Source organism: Macaca mulatta, chromosome 13, assembly GCF_049350105.2.
Source record: "Macaca mulatta isolate MMU2019108-1 chromosome 13, T2T-MMU8v2.0, whole genome shotgun sequence".
Lineage (NCBI taxonomy): Eukaryota > Metazoa > Chordata > Mammalia > Primates > Cercopithecidae > Macaca > Macaca mulatta.
The window spans coordinates 115165625-115182261 of NC_133418.1; the positions used below are offsets into that span (position 1 = coordinate 115165625).

A 16637-nucleotide genomic window follows, 5' to 3' on the forward strand; every position below is an offset into this window, starting at 1 on the left:
GAAGTGCAATGGTGCAATCTCAGCTCACTGCAACCTCTGCCTCCGGGTTCAAGCTATTCTCCTGCCTCAGTCTCCCTAGTAGCTGGGACTATAAGTGCATGTCACCACGACCAGCTAATTTTTTGTATTTTTAGCAGAGACAGGATTTCACTATGTTGGCCAGGCTGGTCTCAAACTCCTGACTTCATGATCTGCCCACCTCGGCCTCCCAAAATGCTGGGATTACAGGCGTGAGCCACCACACCCAGCCTAGTAGAAGCAGTTCTTACAGAAAAGTTTCTGTTTGCAAGAGAGGTGACTCGAAACTTGATACTTGATTTTGTTTTGCTGTAAATGACTTTAAACATTTTTTAAAATCCTCTAGAACTTTGGAAGGGGAGGCTCCCCTGCCCGGGGCTGCAGACTGTGGTAGTGGCTGCCAGTCACATCAGTGGGGGCTGGGCACACCCAGGACCCTCCAAGGGCTCATTTCTTACCCCAGGGTCAGGGTAAGCATCTTTGGTGACCACAGTCAAGGTGGGCTTGGAGCCACAGATTCTATTTCATGCTGACCCATGCCTGTGAAGTGCACCCAGCCTGGGGAGTTGGAATTACTCATGCCCAGTCAGCCAGCTACTGAAGATAAAAATCAGAACAAAAACTAAAGACGCTTGGGGTTGTGGCTTGGTTGAATAGCTGAGTCACACTTCATCTTCTTCCACTCTCAGCTCAAAGATCGAAAGGAAGCCCAGAGTCTGACAGTCATCGAGTCTGACACGCTCCCACTGCAAGAGAAGTTTGAATTCCCCTCTCCAGCATTCTGGCCACCGAGTGGTCCTGGCTGTCCTTGAGGGTCTTTGGTGACAAGGAACTCACCTTCCAGGGAAGCCTCTTCCACCTTAGGACAATTCAGATTATGAAAGAACTCTCAGATATGGAGCTGAAACTGTCTACCTAATTGTTCCTTTTGGGTTTCACAGAAAAAAAAATTTTTTTTCTTTTTTCTTTTTTTTTTTTGAGACAGGGTCTGGCTCTGGCTCTGTCACCCAGCCTGGAGTGCAGTGGCACGCTCTTCAGCTCACTGCAACCTCCACCTCTCCGGCTCAAGCAATTCTCAGGCCTCAGCCTCCCAAGTTGGGACTACAGGCACACACCACCACACCCAGCTAATTTGTTGTATTTTCAGTAGAGATGGGTTTTCGCCATGTTGGCCAGCCTGGTCTCAAACTCCTGGTCTCAAGTTGAGCTGCCCACCTTGGCCCCCCAAAGTGCTGGGATTACAGTGGTGAGTCACCATGCCCAGCCAGAAAAAAAAATTTTTTTGTTCTTCTTTCAATGGATAGAAGAACAAATGGTTCTTTCAATGGTTCTTCTTCAGATATATGATAACAGTTTTCAGAGTCTCCTCCAAGCTATAGCCTCAGTCCTTCAGGTATCTCCTGTGACATCTCTCGAACCTCCCCACCAGCCCTAGTGGCTCCCTCTGCGTGCAGTCCAGGCTGTCCCCATTTCTCTGAAAGCCTGTGAGCACAAAAGTCCAGTTTTCTGGGTGAGCAGCGTGTGGCTGCTAATACTGCATGATGCTTGGCACCACATAGGCAGCCATAAGCACTGTGGAAGAAAGGAGAAAAGTGGAGTAGAGAAGACAGGAGGGAGAGGGGGAAAGAAAGGGAAGATGAAAAGAAAAGGAAGGAGGTAGAGTAGATGGCTTTCAGCCAACACCTGCATGTCATTTCTAGCAGAGTTGCTGTTGTTGCAGTCTCCCCTGCCTGGGCTGGACTGCGCTGTCCCAGACCCTGTCCCCCAGGTGCCCCCACAAACTTGCTGCAATTCAGAAGGCTGTCTGTCTTGGAGTCCTCAGCATACCTGCTCCTGCTGCTGGAGAACTGGGCCCTGGAGAGAGTGCAGCACCCAGAGGCAGCTAGGAAAGCTGACAACCTCCCAGCCCCATTCAGCACCATATCCCAGTACTTAGAGCTGGGGCCCTAGCAGGGATGCAGAGGTCCAAGTTTGGGCTCCGGAAACTGCTGGCCCAAGGCAATCAGTGGCTGCTCTGCTTCCAGTTGTGGAATGCACTTCAGAACTCACCCCCAAACTTCCACACCACTTTCTAGGGCAAGAGAAAACAGAGACAGGAAGATGTAGTGGAGTGATGACCAGAGGCATTTTCACTAACAGGGCGCTTTCGTACTCATGATCTCATTCAGGCTCGCTGGGACCTTTATTTTCTCATTTCACGGATATATAAGCAAAGGATCAGAGAGGTTTGCCCAAGGTTAATCTCAGTATCGTTCAGAGAACTATAGTTCTATAGAGTCTCACAGACAGAACCCAATCTCTATCTCATGTCATTCTCTCCTCTCCCCGGTCCTAGTAGATAGAAGTTGTGCTTACTTTCAGAGATAGAAACTGACAACCAGAGATTTAGGTTAGTGGCCCAAGCTCACACAGTTAGTGAGTATCTCGGAATAAAAATCTTGGTTATTCAGGCTAACACCCATGCTGTGTCCACTTGATTTATATGGGAAATAAAACACCCCATTGAGCGAACAATACGAATAATCCGTATGAAAAGTCTGTTCTGTTCTGTGCTTATGCTAACTTCTTAGTCTGTGGAAACAAAGCATTTCACAGACACCCAATAGAAGCCATGAAAACGTCTCCCATTGTCTTTTCCATGATGTGCTCCTAAGAGGAAAACTGATGTGCCAACGAGGATTGGCCCCAAGCACGGAATCTCCATGAAAGAACAATGCTTTCTTTAAAAAAGGCATTATAAGCAGAATACAAAATTAGAGGTTCACTGTGATCACCACGGAGGAGGATGAAATGCATATGGAAATAGACAAAGGCTGGAAGGGAAATGCAAACATTCAATCAGTTCAATGGCAAAGGGATGGTTTATTTTTCTTTCTTAAAAATGTATTTAATGTCTTTATCATATTTGTGCAATAACAAAAAAGACTCTCATACAATGCACAAATATTATAATCTGAAATACAGAAGACCTCCACGCAGTGGTATAAACCTAAGCTGCAGCTGCCAGAGTCCCTGGGATATTCCTGCTTGGTTGACCATGTTTGACCTTGACCAGTTCCCTTAACAGTCACCATAGAGATGGAGAAGAGAGGGAGGCGGAGCAGTCTTCCCACCATGCAGTTTGGCTGACTGCTTGTTACTATAACGTTTTGAACACAGACTGTTCCCAACGTCTCCGTTTTTGTAGAGCCTTGTCTTCAGGTCAGAGTTAATTAAATTCTGCTGACTTCCCAGAGCACCTACTATGTGCTGAGCCCCGGATATACAAAGAAAAGCAGGATAGGTCCCTGCCCAGTAACAGCTCATAGCAGGCTCAGTTCTTGGTGGCTTTTGGAGCCTGTGAAGGGTGAAGAATCATACGCTCCTAAACTGCTTCAAAACTTAAAAATAATAGAACCCATAATGTACCCTTTAAGTCTCCAAATCTTGCTAAGTAATTGCTAATCTTGCTAAGTAATTGCCAAGGCTTTTTCTTTTCTTTTCTTTCTTTTTTTGGCTCACTTTCTTTTTTTTTTGCTCACTAGACAGGACACGAGATATGTATATTTTATTTTTATCCCTAGACTGTATCATCAACTTCTGGAGAACAGAGGCTGTGCTTTAATTACCTATATTCCTGGCACAGGGCCTAGCACTGGCCACTTACTGAGCAGTAGGGACTCAGTGTTTGCTGAATGTACTAAGCATCCAGAATGAATGCTGCATTGTGCTTCTGAATGGAAGAGTGTATGGATGGGTGCATGGATGGATGGGGGGGTAGATGGAGGGTGGAAGGATGGATGGATGGATAGATAGGTCGATGAGTGAATAGATGAATGGTGGATGGGTGATTGGGTGGATGGATGGATGGGGTATGGATGGTGGGAGGGTGGATGGATGGATGGATGGATAGATGGATGAGTGGATGGATGAACAGGTGGATGGATGGATGGATGGATAGATGGATGAATAGGTGGATGGGTGGATGGATGATGGATGGATGGATGGATGGATGGGGGGTAGATGGAGGGTGGAAGGATGGATGGATGGATAGATAGGTCAATGAGTGAATGGATGAACGGTGGATGGGTGATTGGGTGGATGGATGGATGGGGTATGGATGGTGGGAGGTTGGATAGATGGATGGATAGATGAATGAGTGGATGGATGAACAGGTGGATGGGTGGATGGATGGATGAAGGGATGGAAGAATGGATGGATGGATGGATGGATGGATGGATGGATGGATAGATGGATGAATAGGTGGATGGGTGGATGGATGGATGGATGGATGGATGGATGGATGGATGGATGGATGGATGGATGGGTGGAGAGTAAGGCACTGCATCAAGATACAGATGCAGAAGTTGGGAAACAGTAGGAAAGTTTAATCAAGAACTATTCACAAAGTGGAGGAAAATGTTTATGGCAATCAGTAATGGATGCAGTTTCCTGGGGTAAGAAATAGAAGGAGCAGTTACCACCCCTAGCCCTGAGGGACAAAGGGAAAAAAATAATGACCAGAACCCAGGGAGAGGAGCTGACCAGAGAGGAAGCATCACGGAGAGGGAAGTAGGCAGGTCACACATACAATGTGTGGCCTTTTCCCTCTGACTTTTTTCTTTTTTAAATTATACTTTTAAGTTCTGGGGTACATGTGCACAACGTGCAGGTTTGTTACATATGTATATATGTGCCATGTTGGTGTGCTGCACCCATTAACTCGTCATTTACATTAGGTATATCTCCTAATGCTATCCCTCCCCGTTCCCCCCACCCCACGACAGGCCCCAGTATGTGATGTTCCCCACCCTGCGTCCAAATGTTCTCATTGTTCAAGTCCCGGCTCTGAGTGAGAACATACTCTTTTTTCGTGTAGCATAATGTCTTCAAGGTTTATGCATGTTGTACTTTATTTCCTTTGTTGTCTAGTAGCATTCCATCCTGTAGATATACTACATCTTGTTTATCTGGAATGCATTATGAATGCTGCTATGAGCATTTGTGTGCAAGTTTTTGGGTGTACATGTGCTCTCATTTCTCTTGGAAATATACGCAGCAGTGGAATGGCAGGGTCATGTGGTAACTCTGTTTAGCCTTTTGAGGAACTGCTAGACAATTTTCCAGCCACTGTTAAGTGTCTGCCCCATTTAACATTCCCACTAGCAGCACACAAGGGCTCCAGTGCCTCCACACCCTCCACACATTATGATCTGTCTTTTTGATATGTAGCTGTCTTTTGATGCATCCTAGTGGGTGTGAAGTGGTGTCTCATTGTGGGTTTCATTTGCATTTCCCTGAGAGCTAATGGCAAACATAGCTTTGCCTTGTTACTTCATCTGCAGCAGTGTCAGTAAAAGACAGTATGTTAGGTTTGGAGGGAACTTGGATGTCACTGCTCCAACTTTGTCATTTTCTAGATGGGAAAACAAAGGCTCAGAGCAGACCAGGGGCTTGCCCACATTCATGCAATCAGTCAGGGGAAACCCTGGGGATAGAGCTCAGGTTTTCTGACACCTAGACTGTGACTTCTTTCTCTGTCATCTGGATCAGAGGACAGGTGCTATGTTCCTCCAGCGCTGTCGCCACCCTTCTTCACCCTGCACTGTGCCCAGAGAGGCTGGCGCATACCAGCTACATCAATGCATCCCTTGCCCTCTAGTTTCTTTTTTCTTTTTCTTTTTCTTTTTTTTTTTTTTTTGAGACAGAGTCTCACTCTGTCTCCTGGGCTAGAGTGCAGTGGTGTGATCTCAGCTCACTGCAACCTCCATCTCCCAGGTTCAAATGATTCTCCTGCCTCAGCCTCCTGAGTAGTTGGGACTACAGGTGCACATCACCATGCCTGGCTACTTTTTGTATTTTTAGTAGAGACGGGGTTTCACCATGTTGGCCAGGCTCGTCTCAAACTCCTGACCTCAGATGATCCACCTACCTCAGCCTACCAAAGTACTGGGATTACAGGCGTGAACCACCGTGCCTGGCCCTAGTTTCTTTTTTTTCTTTTTTTTTTTTGAGATGGAGTCTTGCTCTGTTGCCCAGGCTGGAGTGCAGTGGCACCATCTCAGCTCACTGCAAGCTTAGCACCACCACACCCTGCTAATTTTTGTATTTTTTGTAGAGACAGTGTTTCACCGTGTTGCCCAGGCTGGACTTGAACTCTTGGCCTCCCAAAGCACTGGGATTACAGGCATGAACCATGGTGCCCGGCCGCCCTTTATGGGGTTCAGCCAGTGGAAGGCACCAGCTAGAGATTGGCATGCAAGAGGTGCTGAGGCTGTGTGACCTGGCTCCCTTGAGGGCAGACCAGAGAGTGAAGAGAGGCTGGGAGGGAGACTTGGTCAGGTGAGCAGCCAGCCAGCAGGAGCCTCCTTCAGAGGAAGATGTGGGTTTATTTATCTCTCTTGCTCTCTCCTATGCGGAAAGCTCTTCACTGCTGCTCAGCCCTGGAGAGGCGGGAGAGGGGCAAAGCTCCCCCCAACCCCACAACCCCTTGCAAGTGATTGCTAATATTTATCATGTGTTTGCCAAGTGCCAGGACAATGCCAAATACCTCAAAGGTGTTAGCTCATTTTATATTTGCAGGAACCCTAGGAGGCAAGTCCAGTTTCCAGATGAGGGACGTTCAGGTGCGGAAGGAGTAGCTGTCAAGGTCACGCAGCAATGCAGGTGCAGTCGGTGGCAGGACTAGATATAGAAACTCCTGTTTTGGCACAATCCACACTCCATTCCTCACCCCACCCCCAACACTGCATTCTGCTGCAGGGCCAGGCCGTGCCACTGAGAGGTCACCATCTGTAGCACCTGCCTGGCTGCCTTGAGGTCTAGAGTCCTGGGACTGTGACAGGACCAGGTAGGTATCAGCTGGGAGGCAGGCCATCCATAAAGACCTCATGGGTGCTGAGCAGGCCTCACTGGGCATGGAAAACAGCCCTCCCTACTGCACCACGGGTCACTGTTGTACCTGGGGAGGGATGAAATCCAGGTGTGTTATACTCACGGCACATCTCAATGCAGACTCATCACGTTTCAAGCGTTCAATAGCCACGTGTGCTTAGTGGCTACCATATTAGACAGTGCATTTTGAAATGAAATTTCAAAATAAAATTTTAATAATAAAGGCTCAGGAAAAGCAGGTAACCTTCCCAAGGTCACGTAACTAGAAATGGCAGCGTTGAGGTATGAACCTTGCCTGTCTGACACCAAACCTGGGCATTGCCCACTACCCCACACAACCAGGGGCCTCAGGGTGCAGATCTGGGCGTGGTTTGGAACATTGCATCCTGCACAGCCTGGGCAGGGGGGCTCCCTGCTGACTTCCAGCTCATGACTTCTTCCGGTTATGAAGATGGCACTCAGGGGGTGCAGGGTCGGGTAGGGAGGCAGAAGGATGCAGTCTGTGTGTCCTGTAGGGAGGACTTGTACCCAAGAAGCCAAGGGAGCCCTAGCAGTTGAAGCTGTAACCCAGAGACAATCAGTCATTTTCTGCCACTCATTTCTGTCTCAGCAAAGCCCACCTAGCTGCAGGGCCCAGCCCTCCCCAGGAAAGCCAGGAGCGTGCTGTTTCCAAACTCCCAATATTTGCTGTCCTTGCAAACCAATAAGGTCGCAGCCTGCAAAGAATGCTGATGGAATCGATGGCAACTAAGGGTGACTTTGAAAAAGAACAGGAGCACTGCTGAAACAGCTCACTCAATGACAGGGACATCAATGAGAGAACTAGAGAGGGATCAATACCCTGAAGGTGAACCGTTTGCAAACTAGAACCACTATTGAGCAACTGACAAGCCAGCCTCAGAAATGGGCATCCATGTGAACATAAAGGGAGGTGCTTACAAGCTCCCCAAACCATCTTTTTTTTTCAAGCAGAAAATTCTGCTTATGCACATGTAATGGAAGTCTCTTTACCAAATCATGAGTCTCTTTGATTTTCGGAGTTTCAAAAGAGATCCTGGCTTCCTTTGACCTGAGTATCATTTCACGAACCACTTCAGGTGTCAATAAATAAGAAATGGTTTCAGGTCTGAAGGGCCTGCTTTACACACATAGTGCAAGGGTCTGGAACCAGAGCCAGGACTGGGAAATTTAGAGATCTGGATTCAAGTCTTGGTTCAGACATTAACCAACTGGGAGCTCTCAGATACCCCATTTACCTAGTCTGAGCTGCAGTTTCCCCTTCTATAAAGTGGGTCTGGATGACGTGTGGTGTCCAAGGTGTGCCCATTCCTTAGTGGCAAGGAGGAATAAGGATTGCTGGGAAGATTCGAAGAAAAATATCTCACATAGAGAAGGAGCTTAATAAGTGATTGTAAATTGAATGAAGGTAATAGGTAAATTCTAGATCCCTCTGAGCTCCATTTACCATTTTTTGTGTTCTCACTCCCACCCACCTCCTCTGCCCCATCTCTCACTATCCCTGCCTGGTACTTGAAGTTCCCAACGTTATCTCCCTGTTTGTGTCTTCCTGAGCACGCTGTTTTTCATGTATGACTGTCTTTGCATATGCCGTTTCTCCTGCCTAAAACTCCCTTCCATCCTGCACTGGCTTGCCTAACCCTTATTCATTCTTTAAAACCCAAGGTAAGTGTCATTTACTCCTGACCTCCCTTCCTGTACGTTATGAGTGAGTTTCCATCCCCAAACAGCATTGTTCTCTTCTTCTCTGGGGCTGCCTCAGCACTGTGGAGACTTTTTTCCCTGTGTGTAGAGAATTGTACTGTAATTGATTTTTATCTCTACTGAACTGGGACTCCCCAAGGGCAGGGACTCCTTGTTCCTCATTGTGGCCCCAGCCTGGGACCGTGCTCAGGAAGATGGGTATGGTTCTACCTTGTCCCACAGCACCTTATTCCTCTGAGGAGGCCCGAGGATGTGCCGGACATCCTATCTCGGGGGGCTTTGCTCCCCTGAAGAATCCAGGCTTTCCTATATCCGAGAGATCCCTTCCCCAAACGCTCCCCAGGGATATGTTCTCCCTGCAAGTAAACATGAGGCTGGGTCTATGGGGGCTGGGCGCTGGCAAGAGCCTGGTGAGGAGCCCTCTTTGCAGCCAGGACACACCACGCCCACCCTTCCTCTTCTTCCTCCATTGCTGCCATTGTCCATTAAAGCAGCACTGCCCCAGAGGACCAAGGGAGCCGGAGGAGTAGACAGGTTATAGGGAGTTTCCCTCTACCCATTCCCTCTCCTCCCCTCTAGCTCTCTTTCTCCTTTAAAAAAACATTTGTGGACAGCTTACCATGGGATCCATGGTTACTTATCACAGTTACTTGGGATACAGAAGCCATCATCACAGGCCCTGCCTTGGGAGAGCTCATGGGCCAGTGGGAGGAAGCACAGAAGGAAACCTATGGTTGCAAGGGAGGGCAGGAAATGCAATGCTGAGGTCCACCAGGTGCCAGCATGCAATGAGACAGCAAGGGGCAGGGCGAGGGCAGACACTGTGCAGATGGCTGAACAGGGGAGGGAGCTTCAAGAACAGCCTGCACCCTTGGTGGGCTGCCTCTGCCATGCCTCTTCTCTGGATGTCTCCTGAACCTTGCAAAAGCACTATGGTGGGCAGTGGTGGCCCTGGGGTCAGGGCTGTTTGGAAAAGAGTCGGAGAAAATTTAGAAGAGGAGAACCTTGGTCTTAAAGGATGAGTAGACTCTTGTCAGTAACAAAGAGCAGGACATTCCAGGTAGAGGGAAGAGCATGATGCAGGGAGGGAGGAGGGCGGAGGAGGGGCTGGAGAGCAGGAGGACTGCCAGAGACAGCGGAGAGGTGGGCAAGGACCAGGACTGGGGGCCTGATGCCACGCTCAGGGGTTTAATTATCCTGGGCAGGTGGACAGCCATGGAAGGGGTGCACATGCGGGGGTGACATCATCTGCCTCTCCTTCTACTTAGGTCCCCCAGAACCTCTAGGCTCTCTGTAGGTAGAGCCACAAACACTACTCACATGCCATGTGTTGAGTTTCTCAGCCTCCTGAGGCCTTCTCAGGACTAGCCCCAGAAGCAGCCAGCTTCAATCTCCTGAAGTAGCCACGTCCTTGCACAGCTTTCCTCACTGGGAACCCATTGATGCAGCTCTCCAGTGCATCAGGTCCGAATCCCCACTGCCAGGAGTGACAGTCAAAATACCTCACCTCCGACCCAACGACCCGACCCAACGTGGCAGAGTCCCAGAAGCAGCAGAGCTGGAGGCCCCCACCCACCACCCCCAGGGCTGGGCCAGGGATTAACCCTTTCATTGCTAGATCAGGGTGTGGAGAATTTATAGGGTTCCAGGAAAGAATGGGAGCGACAGGGGGGCACTCATGATGCTTGGGGGCAGCCAATCTTTACTCATGAGAGCAGCCTATTTCAGTATGTTCACAACCCACACACCTGTCCGGGCCACACACCGTCCACGTCGGCCCTTAGGTAAAGACCTGGAAGAGATGCTTCCTGAAGTCCCTTCCAGCAATGACAGGGAGGCCCCTAATCCAAGTGACGGAGGGCTCAAGTGAGACTAAACACGACCTTGAACTGGAAGGCACTTTTGTTGGTCAGTTACCGTAGCGCAGTTACTTCTGCGCTAACCAAGAGAATGACTCTGTACTCGAAACTCTGGTCAGTGATGAAACTCACTTTCGAAGAACTTTGGAGTACGTGATGGTTTTCCTGCCTATGGTTTTTCACAAAAGCTGCCAGGAGCCTAGAATTCTGCACCGGGAAATACAGACAAATACTTGCTGTCATCGGAAACCTGTAAAACCACTCACCAAGTGAAGAGCATGTGTGAACAGGGTCTCTGATGAGACATTGGTCCCTGCAATGCCTGCTGGATACTCACTTTTCAATCATCATCAGCTGACTACACAGGAATCCGGGCAGACACGCATGAAAACGTGCAGCATGCACTGATCACAGGCAGCCCCGAGTGGTGTCTCACTTACTTGAAACAAGGAATTAGGCCTGGCAGGTGACTAAGTTGGAATTTCTGAGGTTAACGATCTAGAATAAATAATGTGTGCTACAAAAGATGCTCGAAATTAATATTTATTGAATATCTACTACACATTCACTCTGTTAGGTGCTGGGAGAGACACAAACACAGTCTCTGCGCTCAAGGTGGGGAACTACCATGGCACATGGTGAACAATAAATTGCTTTTCAACAACACTGAAAAATGTAAAGGACCCTAAAACTATAGGGTGATACAGAACCTCAAGCCTCACAACCAAAGTCACTTCAAAATAGATGTTGAACTTCATGAACAATTTCTAAACACAACTTGAAGCTTTTTCCATCAACAAATATTTGACTCTTACCAATCAGTCAATTGGGTATGTGCCTAGCCCTGTGGATTGTTGTCTACAAAGTAAATGATTTTAAACTACATACTGCGAAGAAGAAAAACACATGGGTTCTCTCTTAGGTAGGGAGCACTTAGCCCTGTGGGAACAGTCCAGGCTAAAGCCGTTTCCTATTGTGTGGGTTTCCAAGATGCCTCCAATCCATGCACCTTCACCCTAGCACCTGTGTCTCTTCTCAGTCAATAGAGTTCACATTGGCCCACTCTGTGTTTCAAATACAGATGTCAGCCCTGCACCAAATCACAGCCCAGCAGCCCCCTCAGAGCTCAGAGGTGTCCCTCAGCCTGGCCTCCCACAGGAAAAGTCCCAATATCTGAGGCTCTAGACAAGATTCTGTACCCAGAACATAGCTTTCAAGAGGGCACCCAAAGGGGAGCTCCGAGTGGCAAGGAAGGCTCTGAGGCTCAGAGATAGGGGGCAGAGGAGCTTCAGGGAGGGGTCTATGGCCTAAGAGAGGAGAGAGAAGAGGGTCTCACCCCTTCTCTACCTCTAGTGCGCCCAGATTCAGAGGAGATGTTGGCATCATGGGGGCAGAAAAGGAAACAGCACAGCTGCTAACGAAGACTAGACAGGGTGATTTGGGGCCAGAGTAAGTTGGGAGAACTGAGAAAGAAAGAGAATGAGGCTGGCGGAAATGTCACACTCCAGAAAAGCTGAGGCTTAGCCTACAGGGATGGGGGAGGCCCCGCAGGGAGGGTGGGACACTCTCTTCAGAACAACCAGGAATGGACAGTTTCATCTCCCTCTCAAGAACAACTGCAGGCCGGCGCGGTGGCTCATGCCTGTAATCCCAGCACTTTGGGAGGCCAAGGCATGTGGATCACAAGGTCAGGAGATCGAGACCATCCTGGCTAACACGGTGAAACCCCATCTCTACTAAAAACACAAAAAAATTAGCTGGGCTTGGTGGCGGTTGCCTGTAGTTCCAGCTATTTGGGAGCCTGAGGCAGGAGAATGGCGTGAACCCGGGAGGCGGAGCTTGCAGTGAGCTGAGACGGCACCACTGCACTCCAGCCTGGGCGACAGAGCGAGACTCCGTCTCAAAAAAAAAAAAAAAAAAAAAAAAAGAACAACTTCAAAGCGCAGGGCGTCAGGGCTGAATGAGTCCTTGGAGATAATGATGATGATCAGTGTTATCATAACAGACAACAGCAACCACTGTGAACTGAGCACTCACTGTTGGTCACATGCTGCGCAGGGCTTTACACAAAGCATCTCATTTAATTCTCACAGCAACCACTGTGCTAAAGAGGAAACAGAGATGCAGATAAGTTAAGCCACTCTCCCAGGGTCACCGAGTTCGCGGCAGACTGGCCTGGAACCCGGGTCTTCTGATCACTTCAGATCCTGTGTTTAGTCAGCTGTCTTTTGAATGCAAGCTTCAGATAATTCTTCTTAGCACAGGAACTGTTCTGAATTGTCATTGCACATTTCATGACCATAAACTACTTTCGTAAATGATTTCTCTTTTATGAAATGGATTAGAGCATGCAAACTTGCCCTAAAGTCCTCTCACACATCTTATGGGAATGATATGGGAGGATGTCCTTCACCCTCTAAATAGCCTGTAATTTTGAAATATTTATGAATTGATAGGGTCAGAGGATTATTTAAAACTCCTGTACGATCATAATCGCCTCTCTGTCTCACACAAGAATGGCTGTGGGGGTTAACATCATGAAAATAAAATAGAAAAAGATGCCTCGGGCCAAGTACAGTGGCTCACGTCTGTAATCCCAGCGTTTTGGGAGGTCAAGGTGGGCGGATCACTTGAGGCCAGGAGCTCAAAACCAGTCTGGCCAAGATGTCGAAATCCTGTCTCTACTAAAAATACAAAAATTAGCTGGGCATATGGCATGTGCCTGTAGTCCCAGCTATTCAGGAGGCTGAGGCAGGAGGATTGCTTGAACCCAGGAGGCAGAGGTTGCAGTGAGCCCAGATCATGCCACTGCACTCCAGCCTGGGCAACAGAGTGAGACTCTGTCTCAAAAACATAAATAAATAAATAAAAATAAAAAGATGTCTTGGAGTGACCTTGGATGCCTCTTGATTTCTGCATCTAATCAATATCTCTGCAATCTCTCTCGTCACCCTCCTGCACACACTCCCCCAACCCACTGCCACTGTCATCGTCACCTCTGGAGTTCTCTGCAGTCGCCTCCTACCCCAAATCCTCCAACCTATCCTTTACAATGTAGCTGTGGGGACTTTTCTTAAAAATCCCAGCAGGTGGCCCTCGGGCTTAAAAGCGTTGATGATAGAGACAGAAAGTAGGATGGTGGCAGTTGCCGGGAACTAGGGTGAGGGGAGCATGGGGGGTGAGTGTTAAATGGGTGCAGAGTTTCAGTTTTAAAAGATGAAAGAATTCTGGAGATGGATGGTGGTGCTGGCTGTACAGCATTTTGAATGTGTTTAATGCCACTGGACTGTACACTTAAAAATGGTTTACATGGTAAATTTTATGTTATGTATATATACCACAATAAAAACATCAATTTAAAAAGTATCTGATGATTTCTAATGGTCTCAGGATACAATGTCTTTTCCTCAGGGAGATACTCAAGGTTCCTAAGAATGTGGTTTCAGGCAAGGCGCAGTGACTCACACCTGTAATCCCAGCACTTTGGGAGGCTGAGAAGGAGGATCACTTGAGGCCAGGAGCTTGAGACCAGCCTGGGCAACATAGCAAGACCTCTGTCTCTACAAAAATAAGAAAATAAAACAAAATGTAAAACTCAATGGGTTAAAAAAACAACACGAAACAAAAAAAACCAGCAGGTTTTAAAGATTGGGGTAAAAAGAATGTGGTCCCAATCTTTGTTTTTTTTGTTTTGTTTTTTTTAGAGACGGAGTCCTACTCTGTCGCCCAGGCTGGAATGCAGTAGCATAATCTCGACTCACTGCAACCTCCACCTCCCAGGTTCAAGTGATTCCCCTGTCTCAGCCTTCTAAGTAGCTGGGATTACAGGCTCCCGCCACCATGCCTGGCTAATTCTTGTATTTTTAGTAGAGACGGGGTTTCACCATCTTGGCCAGGCTGGTCTCGAACTCCTGACCTCGTGATCCACTCACCTCGGCCTCCCAAAGTGCTGGGATTACAAGCATGAGCCACGGTGCCCGGCCATGTGGTCCCAATCTTTAGCAGCGACCTCATCTCCCACCTCCTTGCCTGCTGCCCACACACACACCATATCCCAACAAATCCGTTCCAAAACTGCCATGCCTTCTCATGACTCCTTGCCCTGTACATGCTGTTCCTTCTCTCTGGGATGCACCTCTCCCTCTACCAATGGCTGGGAACATCTTCAGACCCATTTAAATAAGTCACCTCCTCTGCAAAGCCTTCACACCTCCACACACTTGGCACCCAATGTGACCTTCTTCTCAAAGGCACAGGCCATGTCTTTGTGCCCTAGGTCTCCCCAAGGCCTAGCAGACACTCAGTGAATGTTTGTTAACTGTTTAATGAATATGAGTTTTGTCCTCATCTGGGGGAGCTTGACAAGACCTACATAAATGAAGTTATTCATTTCTAAAAAGTGTGATGCAATCTAGAGGTAGAATCGCATCTTCAACAAGAGGCAGATCTTTGTGGGTCTTGGAGGAGGGCAAGTCTGGGGAGGGAAAAGCCTTCCAGGTAGGGGCATCAATGACAGTAAAGCTCCCCCAACCCTTTCCAGAGAGAGAAACATGAAATCCAGGCTAAGGCTTTTCCCAGGCTCCAGCTTCTGCACACTGTCCAAGCATAGCTTTTGCTTCTTTTTTCTGCCATGTAGACTGGAAACCCAAGTATAACTGCAGGGGATGTGCTATTTTTGGGCTGCCCAGCCTCTGAAGCCCCTTTCTTTGTTGGAAGAATCCCCCACTTTATGAATCTTAGTGGGAAGTGGAGCCCACTTTCCTTTTTGAAAGGTGTACATTCTAGATACTTATTCCCCCTAGCTTATCTTGAACCTTGGCATGGCACGTGACTTGGGCCTGGCCAGAAACCACAGCCAGGATTTCGAATCTGGAGTGAATGATCCAAAGCAGCAGGGACTGTGGAGAATTCCTTTGTGGGGCAGCAGCAAGGCTTGGTGTCATGGATTTCAATGAGAGTAGAGGGTACTGGACTGTGTTGGCATCCAGGTTCCAGGACCTGGTGCCATGGAGTCAGTGCAGCATGCTGTGATGTCTGCTGTTTAGTGGCAGAAGCAACAGGGATCTCCCTGGGAGAGGTCTGCATGGTGATTTGGGCCATGGTTCTAGCTGCACACCCTCCCAGCGCCTGCTCATTCGATAAGCCTGCTTCACCAACATGCCTCACCATCAGTAAGAAGTAATAGTCTTATATTTCAATCCACTAGAGTTGGTTTCTTTCATTTGCAAATAAGGACTCTGATATAGTAATTAATACAGACCAAGCTAGGCCCCTGGTCTTCAGGAAAGGGAAAGAAAATATGCATTTTCTGAGCATCTACTAGGTGCTTACTAGTGTTCTAAAAACTTCAGCTAATGTACCTAGATGTGCTTTTTTCCTGGATGCTTTGAGGATCTTGGAGTGATAATCTCATCTGCACTGCCCAGACCTCTGACAGTGTAGGGGCTGTCAGAGCCCTGCTTCATCAACATCACCTCCAGGCCGAGGTTTCAGCATCAGCCTCCAGATCCCAGCCCCGGCAGAGACAGCTTATATGGCAGCTACAACTGCCCAGCAAAGACCCAAGACTGCCTGCTTTGGCCTGGTGAGCTAAATCCTCATTTCACCGACTTCTTGCATTTTTTATTTTAATGTCTCTCATTTGGTCTCATGTTCTAAATCTCTTGGCTCAAGAAGCAACAAGTTGCTACCTTTTGTCCTCTATTCTAGGAAGTTTGTGTGACAGTTGTAGCAGCTGGATTCTGTCTGAACACATTCCAGCAATTTGCCTGCTACAGGATCCTTCAGAGTGAGGCTGGCCGCATCAGTCTGGTCAACTGCAGCTCTGAGTTTCAGAACCACAATCAGTGAGTGTGGCTGGGACCGTTTGCATCAATTACAGCAATTGCTGTCCCCAGGCAGAGAGCATCTCATATTAATAGCTGAGTGGGTTGATGAAACTCTGTTTTTTTCCAGCGGTGGCTTTTGATGTAACAAGCTTTTATGCCCTTTGTCTAGATGAATGACGGCCCCAAATATCTTACCTGGGTTTTCCCTGGTTTAAGGAAATCCAGAAGAGAAATCATCCAAATAAATCAGGGTGATTGATCACATTCAAAAGGGTTCTTTTCTCTCTCTGCAAAAGGTTTCTTCACTGGGTTCTCTCAGCTGCCTTCTGATGCAGTT

At 48.1% G+C, this 16637-nt stretch overlaps 1 long non-coding RNA gene across 1 annotated transcript in view; it reads right to left on the reverse strand.

Annotated features, from left to right (window-relative positions):
- The window catches only part of LOC106992834 (uncharacterized), an 83976-nt gene extending 67339 nt beyond the window's left edge, over window positions 1-16637 (reverse strand). The window contains exons 1-3 of the long non-coding RNA XR_001438915.3: window positions 16496-16637; window positions 13940-14032; window positions 6803-6958 (exon numbers count right to left, since the gene is read on the reverse strand). This is a non-coding gene — a long non-coding RNA (uncharacterized LOC106992834). The remainder of the gene's footprint in view (window positions 1-6802; window positions 6959-13939; window positions 14033-16495) is intronic.